This window comes from Acipenser ruthenus, chromosome 1, assembly GCF_902713425.1.
Source record: "Acipenser ruthenus chromosome 1, fAciRut3.2 maternal haplotype, whole genome shotgun sequence".
Taxonomy (NCBI): domain Eukaryota; kingdom Metazoa; phylum Chordata; class Actinopteri; order Acipenseriformes; family Acipenseridae; genus Acipenser; species Acipenser ruthenus.
In genome coordinates, this window is record NC_081189.1 from 98,320,444 (window position 1) to 98,342,706 (window position 22,263).

The 22,263-nt window shown below is 37.3% G+C and overlaps 1 protein-coding gene across 7 annotated transcripts in view; it reads right to left on the reverse strand.

Moving 5' to 3' along the window:
* LOC117421176 (amyloid beta precursor protein binding family B member 2-like) overlaps positions 1–21,550 on the reverse strand; it is a 128,682-nt gene extending 107,132 nt beyond the window's left edge. For 3 of the 7 annotated variants that reach the window (XM_059032644.1, XM_059032643.1, XM_034035229.3), the window contains exon 1: positions 21,377–21,549. The gene's annotated coding sequence lies outside the window, so the exon portion shown is untranslated. Of the gene's footprint in view, positions 1–21,376 lie in introns of all 7 variants that reach the window. The other 4 variants (XM_059032641.1, XM_059032642.1, XM_034035235.3 and 1 more) reach the window with 2 other exon arrangements.
* Between the last annotated feature and the right edge of the window lie 713 nt (positions 21,551–22,263).

A 22,263-nucleotide genomic window follows, 5' to 3' on the forward strand; every position in this document is an offset into this window, starting at 1 on the left:
GCAAAGCAGAAGTCTCTTTGGTTTTGGTGAGGTACAAAAAAAAAAGAAACAATTAGAGATGGAATGGCTGAACAGATGGAGGCAAGAGAGCACTAGTTTAAGAAACACAGTGGCACTTCCAATCTGGCAGCAGAGAGAGAGAGAAAGAAAGAAAGAGAGACAGCAGGGTACAATATGTACTGTAATGCTATTGCTTGGTGCATAACTCAAAATGAGGCCAGCAATGCTTAGTCAAAAAAAATTATAAATACAGTAAAAACCTGTCTAATCCAGCCCCTCTATAAACCAGAATTCTGTATAATTCAGCCTGATTTTTGGGTTCCAACCAAATTCCTATTTAAATGAATGGTGTGATACCCTCTACAATACGCAACTTGTTTTTGGAATCCAGCATGATTTTTAAGTCTCGTCCGTCTAAAATCAATGCCAATCTGACTGTGCCATCTAGCACCGGGTCATGAGATTCATTTTCTAGGTTTAAAACTAGTAGAAGACACAAAACAAAAACAAATGCATATTTGCATAGGGCGGCATATACATTGCATATATACTCCCATGTGCCATTCTAAATTGTGCAGTTATGGAACATCAAATACATGACTGAACGTCCACACAATGAGTTTGGCCTATCTCTTGAAAGAAAATGTGCGCTTAAAAGCTGAACGTTTCCCTAAACCAACAAAAACAGAGCCAAGTGAAAAATTCCAAAAGACGCAAGGCAAACTGTTCCAGACAATCTGAAAAAAAATATACGTATCTAAATGCAACACGGAGAAAACCTAAATGCCAGCAGAAAGCACCTGAATCCTGCATACAGGAACAGTACTAACAAGTGAGCATCTTTCTGTGGGAATGGTTTAAACAGGTTCGTGCCAACAACATGAAATGATTGTTGAGGCACTGTGTCTTCAAAGTTTGCTGAGGCATTTCTGTGTTTATTATTTGTATGTACAGCAATATATATATATATATATATATATATATATATATATATATATGTGTGTGTGTTTATATTAGTGTTCAAATAGTTTTGTCATTTTACCTTTTTTAGGTACAGTTTTTACATTACATAATTCTTTTAAATTATAAATTCAAAATAAAACCAACATATAAAAGTACAAGCCACGAATGCGCCACAACATGTATCAAATTCGTACAGACTATCAACCAGTTTTAGACCAGAATAATTCAAGAGTAGATTTTGATTTTCAGTACAAACATTCAGCATGATTGGCTGAGTGGTTTTCAAGCTACTCTACGGGTAAAAAGGGTACTTCTAAGTACAAAGTCATCACAATTAGCAAAATTAAATACAGAAAACTAGCCACTGTCTAATCAGTAACCATAAACAAAAAGATGCACCAAGACTCAGTTTTACCTACTTTCACATTGTTTTTTGTCCACTGTGGCATTTCATTTGTACCCTTTTCTAATTATCATTTTACCATATTTTTAACCAAGTATAAGATCAAGTTTGCAGCACTTCGTTTTAGAGGGCCTGCTGTTCTGAGATCAGTGTTATCTTGTTGCACTCACCATACCAGTCCTACAGTCTGGAATTTAAACACAGCAGGAGTAGCAGCTCATAAACCCAGGCAGCATAAAAGCTAAAGCAAACAAGAAGGCAGATGCAGTGGCCAGTCACCAGGCTTTCCTTTCAGCGGCCTGACTTCCATCCACTGAAGAGAACCCTTTGAGAGTTTAAGATGGCAGATGTTGCTAGTGGAACACAACCAATTCCAAAACAGCAGAAAACCAGACACAATGACACCTGCTACAGTCCCTAGGCACTGCAATATGAAAAGCAGCTTCTGCTGGTCAGGCTGAAGCCTACACCTGCTACACAAGTTATCATATAAAATAATAAAATCAAAAGACATTGCAAGGGAGCTCACTGGAATGTACATAGTCATATATATCTAAACTATTGTTACCTCCTGCCCGTCCACCTCGGTCGGCTTACTCCCTGGCTTACCCCGGGCAGGTCGCTGCGCGAGTCTCGCAGATCGATGGAGGGTAGATGGAGACCAAAGGCTTCCTTTATTAGGCAGCGGGAAATAAGGCACTGACTCAGCCAGTTTAACTGAAACCAAATCGTACGGTTTATTAACAAAATAAAGCAACAGTACAGAGGTTGTAGTCAGCACTGCAGGGTCTGTCCCTGTCACTAGGACCCTCCGTTTAGTACACTCCCACAGTAGCACAGTACAGCAGTACCTCTCCCTAACACAGCTGGGAATCAGAGCACGCAAATACTCCCGCTCCGAGTTTATATAGCCAGGCTCCTTTCTGCCACACAAATGTAACAACTTTAGAGATTGAGGAGGAGGGAGTGCTTGGAGTTTTCAATACATAAAACACAACCAATACATAGTCAAAAACACAGGAGATAGTCACATATACTAGACTCCACTAGTATAACACTATGTAGTTCATCCAGTTCTTACAGAAGGGATCAACAGAGTGTATTCCTAGCACAGCAAACCTATAGTCTACTGTAGATGGACACCACACTACTTACAATATGTTGGTAAGGCACATAACTCATTCCTTGTAGCAAGAAAAAAGCGTTGCCAGTATCAACTTCTTTCTTGTCTAATGGATGTTGAATGCCCTTGCCTGTGAAGTGCTGGTGGTTTAATTCCAGTTTATAGTTCACCATATAACACATGCTAAAAGGGATGGTCAACTGCACTTGCACACCTGAAGAGTGTGGTGCATTCTGAGAAGGTAAAGTCACAATCTGCATACTACTGTACACCAGTGGTGGTACTGCCCTTTCAAGTCTCTGTAGTGGTCAAGAACCTGCTCCAAAGGGTCTATGTATACAATGACTTATCTTAATATTTTCTGTCTAAAGAAACATGAAATTTGTGAGCTAATCATTGTTACTTATTGTAACCCTGGAGAAAACAATGTGTCAGGATGACTAGGCAAATATGGTATTTGGTGACACAGCATCCTGAAAGCGGAGATTGAACAATCCCAGGCTGCCAACATCCTCCAGGGATAGCATGGCTGCATTTGGACTAACTAATCTATCACAAGCATGACAATTACTTGGCAGAGATGCACTGCTGCAAAAACAGCTGGTTCAATGTAACACTAATTGAAAACTGCTGCTTCTTAAAAGTCATTGTGACCCTTAAAAACAATACAATTTGGTTCAAATTGCTATAAGCATCTAGTGGGGAAACGGTACAAAAAAGTATGTCATCTAAAAATAAGAAATAAGATATGTCCTGTAAAACGTATGATTCATAAAAGGCATACAGTATGTACTTGTAGCAGATACATAAGTGCACATACTGTATCAGGGTTCGACATTAACCATGGCCCGGTGGCCCAGGGCCTGTAGAGATCACAGTTTGTCCGGTAGTTATGAAGCACCACAGGACCAACTGGGCCGGTTACATTTTTTAACTGTATAATGTATATAGTATAGTGCACATGGCTTCCGTTTCATGAACGAAGAAAAATTGGTCAGTGTGCCAAAACGTTGAAAAAAATGGGACAAAAAAATTTACAAACCCATTTTTTAAAACATACCCACCGCCCAATAACGGCATAATTGAATTAGTCCAAAATTGAACTTTCCCGCCGCACGTCCTATTTGCTGTACAGTCAGCACCTGAGACTGAAGTGCTGTTGGTACTACTCATTACCTCGAAATGGCAGTTTTTTACAATTCGTTTAACAGCTAAACAACCAACTGCACCAATTAGCCAAAAGTAAAGTGTTTAAATCAATAATGATAATGAAAGAAATTATGAAAAAAAAATTGACGAATATATTTAGAGTGGAGTGGAAGAAAGATCTGGCTTCATGATGACATTGAAACAAATGTCAGTTTCCCAGACTTGTAGATAAAACAGCAGCTTTTTTGTTGGGAATTCAGCATTTAGTTGCCCTCATATCCAGTCTCACAGTAATAGTTCATAAGACAGCAGGTGTTTGTCTGCTGCTGTGACTGCAGGGTGAAAAAAGATGCACCGATGAATACCCAGATACGCCACATGGAAGCCGGACAACGGGATCGAATTGTCTAACGTTTTGATTTGGGATACAATGTGTTCAGGTCAGAAATGCCATTCACAATCTTTACAGGACTCGTTCGTATCAGCAGTAAGATTGGTGCTGACTTGGGAGAGGCTACAAGCGACAATGATCCGAGAACGATTATTTTTATTATGATTATTGTTTGAATAGTGTTTATTATTAGGATTAGTATAAATCTGTTAACCTTTTAGCATTGTTGTTACCATATGGGGACAGCTCGGTTGCAGGTTTGCTTGTAAAAAAACATTTTGTACATATTCACATACATTTTCAAGTCTTGAATACACAGTATTCTGACAAGTAGGCCAATGTGTGCATGTTAAATGGCCGAAATAATACAATAGCATATATTGTAAGGCTTCGCAGTTTGCAAGTGCACTCGGCTCGTTTATATGGTGTGTGAACCGGATGTTTACAATATCCTGCAAAGCATATTGAAAGATGGCAGCTATTGATGTATTGCTCTGGTTTTTAATATGGCATGTATTACATTCTTACATATTGCTATAAAAGAAAGCACTGGGGGAGCACTAATTTAATGAATACATTTCTGGAATGCCTACAGTTGGATTCTGGAAATTCTGCACGGTCTCCTAAAGTTAGCATTAAACAATTTATTTTGAGAAGATTGAATATATTTTACTATTTTGTGAGTTTTGTCAAGTTCGGCAAGATTTTGGTGTCTGACCAAAATTTCTACCTGAACTTTCTTTCTTGCAGTGTCCATGTAGTTTAGGATCACCAGATTTCCAAAGTTAAAATAAACAGGGAGTTTTTTTTTCTTTAATTTACTGACGCTGTAGCAACTCTGAAGCCAAAAATAACAGTATATAAAATAACACAATAATAGTTTAAAAATTAAATATCGGATTAATTTATTGCAGATGATAACTCATTATTTTATTTATATATTGTCATCTCATCAAAATATGTTGAATGTACAAAATAAGATTTTAAAAAATTACCATTTAAACATATGGTATACAATAATCAGAATGGTTAAAGAAATAATTCATAAGATTGTTTATTTTATTTTTGAATGGCAAATTATTAATTTGCCGAGCAGGGTGATAAAGTTCTGTACTTATTATTGGGCCAGTTAAAATCGTATCCAGCCAGTAAAAACACTATCTCAGTGGCCCAAGGGGCCAGTAGTAAAAAAATCTAAATATAGAGCCCTGTGTATATAGTATGTTCTGCTTTGCTTGGTACTGTATGCATCTACTCAAAAACAGGAGGAGTGGCAAACACTGTTGCAGCAGCAAAGGTCATTCAAAATGATCTAGACAGCATTCAAAACTGGGCAGACACATGGCAAACGACATTTAATAGAGAAAAGTGTAAAGTACTGCATGCAGGCAATAAAAATGTGCATTATAAATATCATATGGGAGATACTGAAATGGAAGAAGGAATCTATGAAAAAGACCTAGGAGTGTATGTTGACTCAGAAATGTCTTCATCTAGACAATGTGGGGAAGCTATAAAAAGGCCAACAAGATGCTCGGATGTATTGTGAAAAGTGTTGAATTTAAATCAAGGGAAGTAATGTTAAAACTGTACAATGCATTAGTAAGACCTCATCTAGAATATTGTGTTCAGTTCTGGTCACCTCATTACAAAAAGGATACTGCTGCTCTAGAAAGAGTGCAAAGAAGAGCGACCAGAATTATCCCGGGTTTAAAAGGCATGTCGTATGCAGACAGGCTTTTGTACATATTGTTAAAGTATTGTATTAATTTCTTTAAATACAGTACACTCTCAATTTAACATATGAATGAAAAGTGCATATAACACTATTCTATAAACAGAGATGATACAGTGCAGAATGAAGATACCATTGCAGTAGATGAGATTATACTGGGAGCACATAATCAATTCAGCAGAAGAAATACGTTTAACTAAAGTTGGCTACTGTTGTGAAATGGACCAATCCAAAACCACACAATAATAGAAAGCACTATTTAAGCTATCTTTATTGAAAAAAAGGGAAGCAGAGAAAATAGTTCAGCTAAAAAGAACCTCCATGCAAGCGCCTTGGTTCCTGTTATTATAGTCATTATGATAATTGTTAAGGTAGATTAGTGTTTTACATTTCTAGGTCAGGTTATAGTCTGGTTGGTCTGTCAGCATAGAAAGTCAAATGGATCTCTATCCCTAGAGATAACCAAGTACGCCGATAGCAAGTACCAGAATGTATTGACTTATTCTGAAGCTGTAAATAAAGATTCTGATTAGAAGGGGAAGATATGGAAGACATTCAGCACTGGTTTAAAAGACATCCGTTGCACGGCTGTAACTCTGTTACTTTGTTTTGTTAACAATTACACCTACTCGTGCTTAAGCGCGCTCAATTTTATTTTGAAAGAGACATTTTCCCCATTTTATTGCTGTGGCTCAAGACCACCAATCAGTTCATGACTGAAAGTTAGTTATGCCTTGTTGTTTTGCCCCTAGACGGTAATGAAATTGGTCCTCAAGATCAAATCAAATTATCCCAGGCGCTTAGCCCACAGATGAACTCCAGCAGCAATGTAAACAAAGCAAGCAGACAGTTGCAAAATAGTGTATACACGTTTAAGTATGTATGTGATACACATCTTCCACTACAGCTGTAAATACCAAATTAAAGAATAAATATCATGAAACAGTAAACCATCCTTCCTCCACTGTGTACGCAGTAAAAATAGACGTGTGACATAGACAGATAGACAAGACCAACATCTGCTTTTTAAAATAGTCTCCTGACACACCTATTTCCCAGTGATTTTTGGCATGCTAGTACAACTTCACGAGTCGGCCTACGAAAATATATACAGTAGGATACCAAATTACAAAACCAACCATAATTTCCAATTTATTAAATGGACACAAGAGCAAAAGTAGCAGAGGAAGAACTAGGAAAGCAGCAACTAATAGGAGAAAGGTTTTCATGGGAGCAGTCCATATCTTATTGATGGGAATGGTGCTGCATGTACTGGCTATTGCATCACTGGGATCATTCGCTTTGAAACTATGAAAGACACCCAAAGAACAAACAACAGTGTTTCAAATTTAGAAAAGAAAAATATATATGGACTATTTACGGCTTCCAAGCTCAGTACCAAGTGGAAATTTTGGCAAGCTGTAGCATTGCAGCACAAGTGTCAGCAACAGATCAGTTTTATGGAGCAGTTTCAATTCAAAATACTGCATTTGTTCATTACCTCACGATGCTTTATAACTTTAAACACCATAGTAACCATGACCCTATCTACACACAAGGAGTTATAAGCTAATTTTACATTTAACCTTAAGGAGAGGTCAAAGGTCACAATCAAGGACATTTTTGATTAGAGCATATATGGGTTCCTAAATGTTTTATATAGTACCCATAACCCTATGTGCACTGGAAGCCAAATAAATAAATAAATAAATAAATAAATAAATAATCTTTACAATAACAATAGGCTTCCCAAGCCAGCTTGGAAGCCTAATTACAGACGTCAGCATTGGGGAATTTATAAATTAATAACCTGGATTGTATAAAATGTAAATTTAACATTTACATTTTAGTCTATAGTTTGCATACCATGTCAATTAAAGTTTTCGATTCATAACTTCTTTGTGTTCTTTGAGGTAGACAATCATTAATAGCTGAACAAAGGCTCTCCAATTTGTAGATGCTGGGAACTGTGCTGAGTTTATAAAGCTGAGTTCACTATACACGGTCAAGGTGCAATCTCAACAACTCTTACCACTGTTTATTTAAATGTACTGGGGATATACCTAGTTTATACCGTTTATGTCGTAAAAAAAACATTCAAAGTGGAATATAACTTGTAGGACTTTGCTTTTAGAAAACAATGAACACAATCAATTCGTGATTAATAATGTTTGCTTCATGCTCTCAAATAAAGAAAATGTAATTTAGGCCAAACATACTTATTTCTCTTTATCCAATGGCCATACAGGAAATCAAAACATATTAAACAAGCGTCAAATATGTTGCAGTCATTTTAAAAAACAAACTCTAACTGTTGTGCTTCATGATAGGCAGCAAACCACACATCAAGACAAAATGTCTAATTCAAAACCAATGAGCAAAAACAAAATAAAATATGCCAGCAATAAGAATAGATTATTTTTAAAGCCAATTTTATAAATTGTGAATGCTTAGGTCATCCAGTAAAAGCACTCGCTAGAGTGCAGGATGCGCTCTATAGCCTGGACGTCGCCGGTTCGAGTCCAGGCTATTCCACAGCTGACCGTGGACGGGAGCTCACAGGGGGCGGCGCTCAATTGGCTGAGCGTCGTCCGGGGGAGGGAGGTTTAGGTCGGCCAGGGTTTCCTCGGCTCACCGCGCACCAGCGACCCCTGTAGTCTGGCCGGGCGCCTGCGGGCTTGCCTTTAAAAAAAAAAAATTAAAAAAAAGTAGCGCACTGCATTGAATATTCCTAACTCGGTTGGAATGACTAAATTAAAAAAACATTAAAACCACAGTTGTGGTACTTTTCATTTTCAGCAATATAAAATGTGTGCTACAGTGTTGCCAAGGATATACAAATATACCTATTATTTACATAGGTTTTTGGAAAGGTTACTGGATCCGAGGACAACCCAAGCCCCAGTGCATTATTTGTCAGGAGGTTTGGTCAAACAAAACTCTTAAACCTGCAAAATTCACAAAGCATTCAGAATATGAGAAATGTGCCATCAGCAACTTTCAATGTGCAAAATGACAACATTCTATGCTGACCTGGTAGTGACAACCCAAGCCCAGGAACCTCATTAAGTTAGGTATGTTATATAAACACTTTACTTTCTACATGTACTTATACATATATACATGCAAATTACTTTAGAAACTCTGTTGTGAAAAAATATGTGACAAGTGGTCCATTGGAAAAATTCAAACACCAACGATCCTTACATTGAAAAAGGTTGGAAACCACTGCTGAAGTACAATGTCCTACATAAGACACTTTTCACGGTACTGTAGAGTAACAAAATCAGCTTTCTGTGTTTGAAATTGGGTCCACATGCTTTGTGAATATAAGAGCAGACAACTTCAGCCTGTCCAAGTAGGCAAATTGGACAGCCAGAGCTTAAAAGCCCCAGGCTTAAATGAGTAAATAAATAAAAATAAATAAATAAATAAATAAATAAATAAATGTCACACCACTAAGCCCAACGTGTTCCTTGATGTATGCTGGGCTTTAGGGACCAATTGAGCAGGCTGTGGTGAGGAGAGTGAACAATGTTGACACAGAAAGTCAATGCGCTGACACCAGAAACCAGGTCAGCCTACCCTTCCCTTCTGAACCACTCTTTCACAATGCAGCTTTAAATAGCTAAAGTGGGTCAGGGGCAAGAAAAGGAAGCAGGATAAGGAAACAAGAATGGACTTGTGGTGTCTTGACAGAAATATAAGTAGAAAGATGAAAACTGTTGACAGACAAATATGACTCATTAGCATTACTTTGCCCAGAGTGGAAAGGGGGGGCTTGTGTACTCACAGTTAATACTATCTTTTGGGGAATGTCAAAGGGTTACTGAGCAAGCTGTAGTGCTCACAACATGACACACTACCTCCCATTACTGCCTCCTACAATATTTCTTTTCAATATAAAATCAGTGGCGTTTTTGATATTTGTATTCAAATGTCCTATAAATCTGAACAGACAGCAGCAGGTATTTTTTTTCAACATCGGAGTGATCTGATGTCCAACGAAAAATACTGTCAAGTCATCAGCTTCATTCCCCAGCTGATTTATACAGTATACTGGATGTGTATAAGAATATACATTTTCTCAAAGTTATTGCAAGAATATGTACATTACTGGAGGCCGCAGTGGTAAGTAAAGCTGTCTTGGTAACCCTTTATAGTTGTAAGGCAAAATTATCAGGCTCATTATTACATAAAGTTCACAGAAGCGATGAAAGAATCCTGTTACAACATCAAATCATGGGACATTGCAGCTTTAATCATCTTCTCTTTATATTCATACTGTAAAATCCTGTCTGAAATCACAAAGTTACAAACTCATCAACTGCGTTTAGCTATTCTTAAACGTGTCGCAGTCAAGGCTATAATCTTCACAATTTTTCTGCACTGCTGATATGGGCCAAAGCATACAGTGTGGGGTAGAGGCCAGTCCCTGGAAGTTCTGTGCTGTTCTAAATGAGGGGAATATTAAATTACACTGCAGCTATTTCCTGTACACCTCGGGCCCGTTAAGGCAAAGCAGGCCTGGCTCCACATAATTTACGTGGCTGTACAGATGTTAGGTCACAACGGTAATGATGTTGATAGGCTATAGCATAATTCTAGAACTTTCCAATTGTGCTGTCACTTCCAAGGTTAAAGTAGCCAGTCATTTTGTAGACTGCTGACAGATAAAACAAAATATCTCACTAAAGCCCTGGACACACTGCCCGATGCGATCAATAGCGACGCAAGTTTTCAGTCGCATCAGGCAGTGTGTTATGCCCACTCGCAAATCTCAAAGTCAACAATTAATGAGTTCACCACGTTGGGTCATATGACTGGAGACATTTCATATATACAGTGCCTTGCAAAAGTATTCAGACACCTGACCAATTCTCTCATATTACTGAATTACAAATGGTACATTGAAATTTTGTTCTGTTTGATATTTTATTTTAAAACAATGAAACTCAAAATCAATTATTGTAAGGTGACATTGGTTGTATGTTGGGAAATATTTTTAAGAAAAATAAATAAAAAACTGAAATATCTTGCTTGCATAAGTATTCAACCCCCACACATTAATATTTGGTAGATCCACCTTTCGCTGTAATAACAGCTTTAAGTCTTTTGGGGTAAGTATGTACCAGCTTTGCACACAGTGTCGGAGTGATTTTGGCCCATTCTTCTTGGCAGATTTGCTCCAGGTTGTTCAGGTTGGTTGGACGACGCTTGTGGACCGCAATTTTCAAATAGTGCCACAGATTCTCAATGGGATTGAGATCAGGACTTTGACTGGGCCACTGTAGGACATTCACCTTTTTGTTCTTGAGCCACTTCAATGTTGCTTTGGCCTTGTGCTTGGGATCATTGTCCTGCTGAAAGGTGAATTTCCTCCCAAGCTTCAGTTTTTTAGCGGACTGAAGCAGGTGCATCCAGGGCAGGTTAAACTCACAAATTATGCATCCCTTCCTGCAATTTCATTGGGCAGTGGGTGATGCCTGCTAGCAAATATTTTTTTGCGACGCAACCTCCTCCATTGAGATGAGACTATCGCATCCAGCAGTGTGTTCCGGGTTTTACAGCACAGACCTCATAGGCTGCAATAAATGGTATAGCCTATTTATTGTATTTACAGCAAAACATATCGTTGTAAGGAGTTACATGCCACATAAAGGCAAACCAAACAAATGAATAATGAACCAACAAGAAAGGCAATAAGTAGAATCAGATTTCCTGCCACAGTTTTTTTCGGGGGGGGGGGGGGGGGGATTTCTTATTTTATGCTATCAGGGTATTTACATCATGCAGCTTACCGTCTGTCTCAAACCCTCTTTTCGCTGCTAAAATGATGTTCAAGGAACAATGTACAGCCCTCTGCTGACAGTAATGCAGAATGGCAGAAACAAGACTAAAATAAACACTAGTTAAAAAGTAGTTAGATACTCTTCTCTGCTGATCTAATTAAAAAAACAGTACTGCTCCAGAGGTGAGAATATCCCAATGTCTACTTGCTAATTGTCAAGCTGTCTGTGAAGTGTACCAAATAATTTGTATATGTTTAGGAGGGGACCGATCTGCTGCCCTGAAGTAAAATGACGATAATTTCTTGACATTCCACTTAAACTTAGCTTTGATCAATTAAATTGTGAATGCACATGAAACACAATGGAAACTGAACTTACTTATTCCCCACCACAGACAACCTTTAACTGACTTCATGCAGTTTTTTGGGGGAGGGATCTGCACAGTATCCATTTCATGCAGCATCACCCAGCACAGCCCGATACATGTTTGCAGTGATATGAATCACTGAAAATGTAAGAGCTTGCCTTCAGGATAAGAAAGTGGCAAATTACAGTAGGAGATAACAGATTCCCAAGATGCACATACATACAGCAAGGGTTTCAATCTAACTGCATGTGTTAGAACTGCATCATGTGCCATTATAAAATCAGGTTTTGTTTTTTGCCTGAAACCCTGCATTCCAGTGTGAACAAAGTGGCCTGTGAAAATGAATGCTATAGGCTCTCCTTCAGCTCATACTGAAGCTTTTCATCATAAATGACAAGCCTTAAATCAATCCAACTTAAAAGAAAACAGACAAAACAAGGTCATTCTTGTATATAATTAAGTGTGGGCCTTTACTGACAATCATTTATTGGGTTGCATTATTTTTCTACCAGCGACAGATTTTCTTACTGGCTTTATATAGTGTTAATTTAAATAAAGCAATTTTACATTTAATCTCTAAACTCAAATTGTGTCAGATACATTTACTCAATCATTTTACCCATAGCTGTATTGGCACACTATTAATACATGAACAGTTTACAATAGAACATATAATCTGAACCTGCAAGTTGCAACTGCCTGAGGTTAGCTATTTAAACACATTCTAGAATGACAATAAAAATGTCAAACTCACTGGCAGGCAACAATCTTGTTTGGAAGCACCACTGTGTGTTCCTATCTCTTAGATCTAAAGACCTAAAATTCAGCCCATTTCCTAGGCCAGTTTAAATGAATATAGAAGTTTTAGGTATATTCATTAGTCAGGGTGGTTCAAAGAACATCCATGTTTGTCTGCTTCTTCTCAGGCAAATTACTGTCCAGCCCCTTGTCTACACTGATGCCATATACTGTACAGCCCACTGTCACACACGCTCATCCTTCTATTTTTGCATACTTTTATTTGAGCCTTTTTGCGACAGACATTCAGGATTTGACAGTGAAATTGTTATATCAGTACATGGAAATCTTTACATACAAATAAATTCAAGTGTAAAATCAAATCACCACACTCCAAAGTATTTGGCTACTAGAACTACAATTACTGGTATGTATTTTCTTATGTTAATAAAGCCACAGATTATTGTATGAGGTATGGTGAGTAGTCAAAGTGCTGTTGAGGCTTCCAATAGATAAAATTGACTATTTCTATATTTGACCATTAAAAAAAAAAATCGGTACATGATTACTTAGAATTGTGTCCCCAATTCCCTTCAATTACTAATACATTTCAAACATCATACAGTGTAGTTACAAGTAGAAGTTTACATACCAGCCAGTACATTTAGATTATAAAGTGTTATAATGCATGTTCAGCCGACTGTACAGTATGTAGCCTGTCTATTATGCTTACCAACATTTTTCAGTGGTTTGCAGTCATTTTCAACACACATCAAAACAACACTGATTTTGGTGTCTCAGCTGTCTTGACACTGTTAATTGCCTATTACTTCAAAAGAGAGGCTTGTTTTTATTAGCTACTACTGACGAGGAAGAATGGATCATCTGTCAAACTCTCACTCCTACCAATCCCCTCCCCAAATAAATAAATAAATAAAATAGTTAGATAATAGCGCCAGGGTTTGAAATGAACTTTTCCATCCACTAGCCATCACTTTTGTCATTTTAATAAAATTAAAATGACAAAAGTGCATAAGATATGTGGATTGGTGCTTAAGTGAAAAGAAACACAGCAATGTTATAATATTACTTATTGACAGATACATTGACATATGTTAACAGGTTTCAAATATGCTTTACTCAAGTGGTGCTGAATAATGCCCTTGGGCACATAATCATTACTTTATGATGCCCCTGGGCACATAAAAAGGTAATCAACCCACATTTGTTGGGTGGGCAGGTGCTAATTTCGAACCCTGTAGCTCAATATAATGCTCCCTTTAATTCAATACAGCTGCTCTTTAAACCAGAAACATTATACCCTTACTTTAAACTTGCTTAAAGTATGCTTTTAGCACCAAAGGCACCAGGGGGTACTTGACCAACATTTTCCAAAAGTGACAAATGCCATTCCATCCACAGATGGAGTTTTTGTATATTCCTACTGCTGTTGTCAGTCAGTATTCAAAAGCGAGAGAGGCTTGGTCTCCATTCAGTGTTCCAGACCTCTCAGTCTGTACTAAAGTGAAATCATTCATAATGCTCAACATTTGTAATGTGAGAGGCCTCTACTTTCTCTCTTGATGAAGTAAAAACACCAGTCTGGCATCTGGTGCATTAGGAGTCTGTTTGCGGTGTTGGGGGTTGGGGGGGCTAGAGACGCAGAAAGTCAAAACCTAAAGTGTTACAATGACACCAGCATGTGTCAGAACAAGGGTTTCTGTATCAAAGTAGGAACAGACAACCTTGCTTGTAATTCTCCAAGCATGAAATATAATAAACGTCCTTTACCTTCCTTTACTTTTTCTTATGAAGTCTTTTTTCACGTACACAGCAGGCCCTGCGGTTGGTCCAAACATGTACAATGTTCATAACAATGCACTCTGAGCAGACTTCTTTACTGAATGTAATTTTAATTCCAGGTTGCATGTATCTCGCAGACCTTGTACCCAATGTCAGAATTTCTCCATGATGGAGGTCCTAACCTCCCACTGCAAGCAAATTCATTTTGGTGACTGCCAGACATGGCTGATAGAGGGTTACAATATTGGCTTTATGTGACCACTGGACTTATATAGGAATTTACTGGGGGCATGCAATCAGAAGCTGGAACTCGCATTCATTTTTGCTACAGTGAATAGTATAGATCCAAAGCTAGCCATAAAACCCCCACCACCCAGATAGAAATAGAAATGCCAAATTATTTTGTAGTTTAAGATGACAGTTCTATTATACATCAAAGTCTTTTTTTTATTTTATTGAGGTTGCTTAATTATTTTTTTTTCAGTCGACAGGCATTTTAAGGAGGTTGGCATTTACTTTGACGTCAGTTCTTACAGGAAAAAGCACGTGGGGGAGGTGAGAGGGAAAGAGTGGAATGATGGGATTGTCTGCATCTACATTGTTTTTGGGTAAGAGTGTTTGTGTTTTAGGAACATCGGGGCACCAATTGTTTTTTCTTTAGCTCACATTATTTAACTATTTTTGGAAGCACTGGTTGTAATATGCCTTGGTAAAAGCACTGATACATGACAAAAGGCTTCCTGGAGGGCGTGCAACTTCAAGATTCAAGAGCCACGATGAAATAAAAAGCTAACAAAAACTATTGCAGATCATTGCAATAAGGGAAAGTTCCCTTTATACAAACATCTTTCTAAGACACACTGGACTATCATTCAGAAAGAACAAGAATGCAGTTTGCATCTTCTGCATAATCTGATTATGTTGAGGAACATACTGTAAACAGCAGAAAATAGAAATAGCTCTTCAAGCAATGCACTGAACCTGGAACGTTTAGCACTGCAGGAACAAGTTTGTTAGTGACATACAGCCCCCATGCCGTATAAACAATATTGGAGCCATTAGTATCATTAAATTGCCATAACCGCCATCTATGGTGTACATCTACCAATGTATGACCTAAAACAGATTCCTCCATTTACCCGATAATGTAATACCAAGTTCCATCACAAAGCAGTTTCAATACTCTTTCTGATATTCTCAATAACTTGCTCTAAAGAATGTACCAAGTTACTAAGGAGATCTTCAGATGTATGTACAGCAAAACTCTAAAATAATGACAAATACATATGTGTGCCTCCACTATATCCCCATTGAGATGCAGTGCACAACCATGTGGAATGGAATGTAAACAAAAAAGGGGAGGACTGATCAGGATCAACTATTGAAGAATACAGTAAACAGACACCAACGAATCATAGTTTTGTATAAAAGTAAACTTGATCACTGAGGCTTGACACAAACCCATGAGTGACACAGACACTGCATACAGGTTTGTCAAAAGCAAATCAATGGATGGACACAAATTCAATTAAGCTCATGGAAAAAAATTAATTATGGTCCAGAGGGTCACAACGAGCAGGGACATTCATCCACCACCTTTGTGGCTGCTCTGTCACACATCAGAAGCAACATGACGTTACATGGTATGCAACCCTACAGTTGGCCAAAACATCATGCTAAACAGACACAAACAAAAACACGCAGAGTAGTTCAGAAAATAGGTTATAAAGGACTGCTCTTGAGATTTTTGATGAGGGGGGTCCATCTGTGAATTTACAGAAAGCCAGCCTAAAACCACATGCAAAATTGCACAGCTTTTTGGATCACAAACAAAGAAAATAAAACAATCTGGCCGCCATTCCATTCTGGAAGAAACCCTGAATAAAAACAATTGACTAATTGTTGACCTTTTAATGTGGCATTCAGTCAAAACTCTACTGTGGACAAGCAAAATAACTAGAATAAATGAGCAGTTTCATATCAAGAATAATGTTTTTTTGGGGGTTTTTTTTGTTTGGTTTTTTTAAACATGAAATAGGAACAAACACCATTTTATACAAATTACTAAAGCTATTTCACAGTTTTAATTTTATAACAAACAGTACAAAAACAGCTTGTTTTTTCAGTACCGAAGAACCCTTTTGAAATGTCAATGGAGGGATAACCAATGAGGGAGAACCAATGATCATGTATTGCTTGAAAATGTTTCCTGAAAATGTTTTCTATACATTTTTAGAAAAGCATTGCACAAAGGTTTCTTGTGTGTGCTGGGCTTTCAATGTTAAAACACTACCAAGATGGTAAAACAAAGGAAAACCTGTGAGGATCCTAAATACCATAACAAAAACACACGTGATTCACTCGTGTGGAGTAAGAGCATGTGGAAGAACATGCGGTTCAAACCTTGAGGATTTTATCTTTATCTTTTTCATTTCCATTTCCACGTGATTCACATCTGTATCTCATGTCGGTGTTGTTTTTGGTTACCAGTTTATTTGTCTTCAGCAGTATTAAACCACTCAAATTTGATGGTGCGTGTCCTTAAAAAAAGCTATTAAGTTATGATGTCTTATTTTATTTTAACTTTCATTTAAATCAACGTTCTCTATGGATAATGTTTTTAAAGTCTGATTTTAATCAAACACCAATTCAGCACAGCACAGAAATCATTAGAAAACAAATTATGCAGACCACCACAATCCAGTCTAAATTACCCAGATTTTTCACAAGAGCCATTTTAAGGCCGAAAAGATGAATTATAGATGTGGCATGTATAGCTCCTGATTTATATTTTCATGGGACTCCTGTGTTTAGATTCCCATACTCAGGATGATGAGATGCAGCAGTACATACTAGAAGCAGCAGAATAATGCCTCCTCCTACACAACAGAAACACCAAACCCAGAAAAAATCATCTTTCACCCAAGAAAAAAAATGACCATGTCGAGTATGTCTAGGAGATTTAGATTACACCTTGATAAATAGAGCAAAGCGAGATTCACTCAAGTGCAGAGCTGATTTCAGTACAAAGCTAGGAGATCGTGTCCGTCTGTCATTTCCTGTTCAATAGTAAAGGTTTACTCTTCATCTCCTGCTCTGAAAGTGCAAGGGCTGGAACACACGTACACGGCTCGGCAAAGCTGGGCATTGTTGCAGTGCTATACTGCTTAGCGAAGGGGTGGTAGCAGAATTATTTTAAAACAAAACTTAAAACTGTGAACAAAATTATGCATGTCCTGCACCAAACAAAAATGTTTTTTATTAAACTGTTGATCTTGTTTCTTCCGGCACCATCTTCTCACTTGCTCATCTTTGTGTTCATAAGAGGACAGTCTCATAAATGAGTAACTGCTTTTGGAAGAACCAATTCTACTTCTGAGCCTACCTTATTGGCTAAAAATAATAATTTAATGTAAGATTATCATTTTCCCTTATCTTCCCTAGAAAAATCGCCAGGGAATTAAATCAAAATGAAGAAACTTGCTAGAAGCCAAAGAAACCTTCAGCATCGCAACTAAAACTCAGTTATTACATTTAAGTTATAAACCACTAATGCTGAAGAGGTCTCTCCATTATTTATAAGACCCAAGGTGAAGCCATGGGTGTTTTACGCTCTTGTGGGCCATTAACTCGCCAGCAAAGGATTAACCAGGCATGTGCTAATACCATTACTGTAGAACAAACTACTACCTTACAACACAACAAATGCATGGGAACAGCGCATATAGTCTAATGGTGAAGAATCAATGTTGTCTTGATTTCTTTAAGGCTGAATTCAAGTGGATTATCATTTTTTTAATTATTATTATAATTTGTTTTACATAAGTGGTTTCTGGACAACCTCTATGGTTTTACGCAGGTAGCAAAGAGTTTCTAGCCATATGAACGTTTTGTGTCAATTGACATATAGTTGTATGGGCAATTCCATAGTTTGACATGGACTAATGTTTGGCTCATTTCGATTGACCCCCTCCCCAGTAACAGCTCTGCATACAAATGAAATGCTATCTCAAGCCTGATTTTACTTCGAATTTACAGTTTCCACAGCAATATCTTTGATTTGCAATCTCTGGAGCACTTTAAACTCTTTCCCGTCTCCCGTTACAGTTCTGAACAGATACACTTTACACTTCAGTCCCTGTTGCTGCAGAATCCTCCTTTGCTTCGGAGAAGGCAGCTGGCAGAAGTACAATCAGCAATCCATTAATGAGCGAGTACTGTAGCACATCAGTAGTTTGAACTGGTTCACGCTGCGCAATCTCATTCGTCAAAATTACCAACTTTAAAGCATAACTCACCAGCCTCAATCGCTGACAGTAGCTTAATGTCACACTGGCTACTGGTGATCCCATACAGAAACTAATGTACTGTATGTGGCTCACATACAATAATGCTGCCTCCTTCAAACATGAGCAGCCAATAGTTAAGTGCACCAGAAATCATTTAAAATGGAAAAATAATTGGTGCAACCCTTGCCCTCTGAAAAAAATTCTCAAGTATACTTACAGAAAAAAAACACAATACTGCCGAGGTATTATATACTGAGCTGAATTTATGTAAAATATAAAAAATGCTAAATATATTTAAGCACTTGATTAAGCAAAAAGTCATTGATTATGAAAGGGTTCAACATCAAGAAGACTACATAAGACTTGAAAAATGAATGATCCATTACTGTTCAATGAAAAAGAAAAAATATATACATATAATATACTGAAGATTTGTTATAGTAATCAACTGCAAAAAGTGGAAGGAAGAAATAATTGCAATATAAAATTAAAAATAGGAGGAACTGCTGAAATGAAAACTTGCACAAGGCTATTAATTGGCAGTCATCGGGTTGCAGTCGTAAACAAGGACATTTTATGCTCTTTGAATCTTACCTGCAATTGCCAATTACCATTTTAAACAACCCTGCAAAACAGCCTTGAGGTCAGACAGATGCCTCCTGACAACCCTTTACTTTAAACAGTTGCTGTTTCTTTAAGGCAATCTCATTTTGCTGCAGCTCTCTCCAACACAGTGTGGGGGATAAAATAAGTAACTCAAATCAATGAATGTATTATTCAACCATGTTTATTTTTATAATATCCTCTATTTTTCCCTGTGAAGACATGTGTAGATCTTCTAAGGGAAACCTAGTGGCCTATAATAGGGAAATAAAGTACCATAGAATGGATACTGTGTGCCTAATGCTGTATCAGGTTAATTGTCAATCACTGATCTGTGCACACCTTACCCCACTTTTTGCAAAACCAAATTATGCTGGTGCCATTAGTGTAAAAAATACTCACGTTAACTGTACAATGCAGGTTTGTATAATCTGTATGAGCAAGGCACATTTTAATAAAATGCAGAAACACATCTTTTTTATTAATTTTGTATTGAAGATGATGCCGTTCAAGGCAAAAACAGCATTCGTTGACAAACATAAAACCAGGATGGCACAACTAATTGTTCCCCCCAAAAAAAGAATAATAGGATAACACAACACTAACATTAAAACAAAACCAAACATATATGTATAGAACAAATGGTTTGCTGACCTAACCTCCTGGAATCTGAGCTACAAACTGTACTACAAAGTCAAATAGGACAAGAAATTCTTGCAATTGGATTTTGTTGTAGAGAATGAATTCTACATCGGAGGTCACATCCAGTGTGACATTTCTTGTAGACAGCTAGACATATTGTTATCTCTTACACTGTTTAAGCAGCTGTCCACCAGTGTCCTTACTTCCCCACGCAGTTTACCCACGCTGCATTGTTGTCTTTAGCTATGTGTAACAGTTTACTTTAAATAAATATGATACATTTTAAACCCACACTTTTTTGGTCAGGAATTGCAATACAATTTTAAACGTTGTATCACATTGCAAACAGGAAGTTTGTGGGTACAGGGGTTTCTCAGTCTACAGGTGAAAGACTAATAATAACAGTGCAGAGGGAACAGAGAACTGAAAATGAAAACTGTGACAAAGTTCCACAAATGTACCTGAGCATCAAACTCTAGAGAGTAAGTTTTGCAGTCTCCTTGCTTCTCTGTCCAAATTTAGACTGCTGAGTTAAAAAGCTCACTTGTTAAACTGAAACAGTGTGGCCAAAAGTTGTTATTTTCTACAAATCTCAGCATAATAACAATAATAATAATAATAATAATAATAATAATAATAATAATAATAATAATAATAATAGATGACATTCCAATCAAATAGTGTTCAGCTGAAGATTTAAAAAAAAAAAAAAAAACCACCATAATAGACTAATAATACCATATCCTTTCGGATGTCTTAAAAAAAAATCGATTAACGTCTGCACATTATTACGTCACGGTAGGACCTAAACGTAAACATTACTCTCCTGACCTTAGCATATTACGGTTTGCGAAACATTATTCGTGTATAACTTTCCACGTATTCGTTTGCCTATGCTTAAATCTGTTCATATGCTAAAACTAAAAAGGCAAGTCCCAGCTCCTCCCAAATCTATCCAATCGTCTCATAACAGCACTAAACTAACGCCCTTAATTTGCTTTGAAATCAACATAAAAGCCATCAATATCTGTATGTCCTGCATCCGAACATCCAGATGTTGCAACAAGACTTGACTGTCATCGCAAATGTTAATACAGTTATAGAAAAACTAGATAAAGAAACAAAACAACAGGAGACGTTCCTGCAGCAGTCAGTACAGTCGACACACTGTCCCCTCGCTCTCGCTCCCCCTAGCCTCGCAGAAACGAATACAATAAAACCACCCCCTTTGCAAAAAAAATGCAAATAAAAGTTATTCACACTTAATGGACTCAAATGGAACACCTATAATGACTCCTATCCGTACAAAACCATTTTATTACAAAGCAAAGGAAACGCGTATATATAACAGAAATTCATAGAATTGCACATCACTCACCTCCCGTGCTTGCGCCTCTTCGTTGCGTTTATTTTTCTCAGATGCCGCTGCCTCCAGACTCCACTCAGCACTCCGGAACTGAACACGCCAATCACGAATCTAACCTCAGGAAATAATTCCAGGTATGGGATCCCGGAGGAGGAGCATTAGTGACGTTTGAAAACGCAATGAGCGAGAGAGCAGGCAGGGATCCACACGATTACTTTATTTGGAATAACAAGGATATATATGATATAAAATAGATGTTTGTTTGTTTTTTTGTTTGTTTGTTTTCCCCCAAAGGTGATATAATAATAATATTTTGTTGGTGAGTCATTTACTTAATGATGATGGACAACTGTTAAATTAATCGTCGTTTCTAAACATTTTCAAAATTCCTGTGTTACTGCCAAGGAGTTTGCTATAGTATTGGATGCAATTCCTAAAGGAACTCCCTCTTTAGTTCTAAGAAATCAACTTTTTTTTTTAAGACAGGCTTTTTTAAACTTGCAAACAGCATATGTTTAGGTGACGTACACATACTGCATCATAATGTGACAATAAGCACAATAAGCTCTATGCAGTGGTGCTGCAATTCCTTCTGCATTATTGGAGCTCAATATTTGGTTATCTAGTTTGGAAGAACCGTATTAGGTATTGTCTCACCAATAAGGAGAAGTATCTTATAAAATTGTTCATAGGAGCTACCCTACAAAAAGTGTCTTGGCTAGGTTTAAAATTGACATGGATTATACTTGTGTATTCTGTAATACTGAAAGAGCAACTGTACTTCATCTATTTTGTGAATGTGTTTATACTAAGGTTTTTTGAATGATATGCAGCATTATTTACTCAGAATGTTTGGTAAACAAGTGGGATTTGATGGTGTTGATATTTTGTTTTCTTTT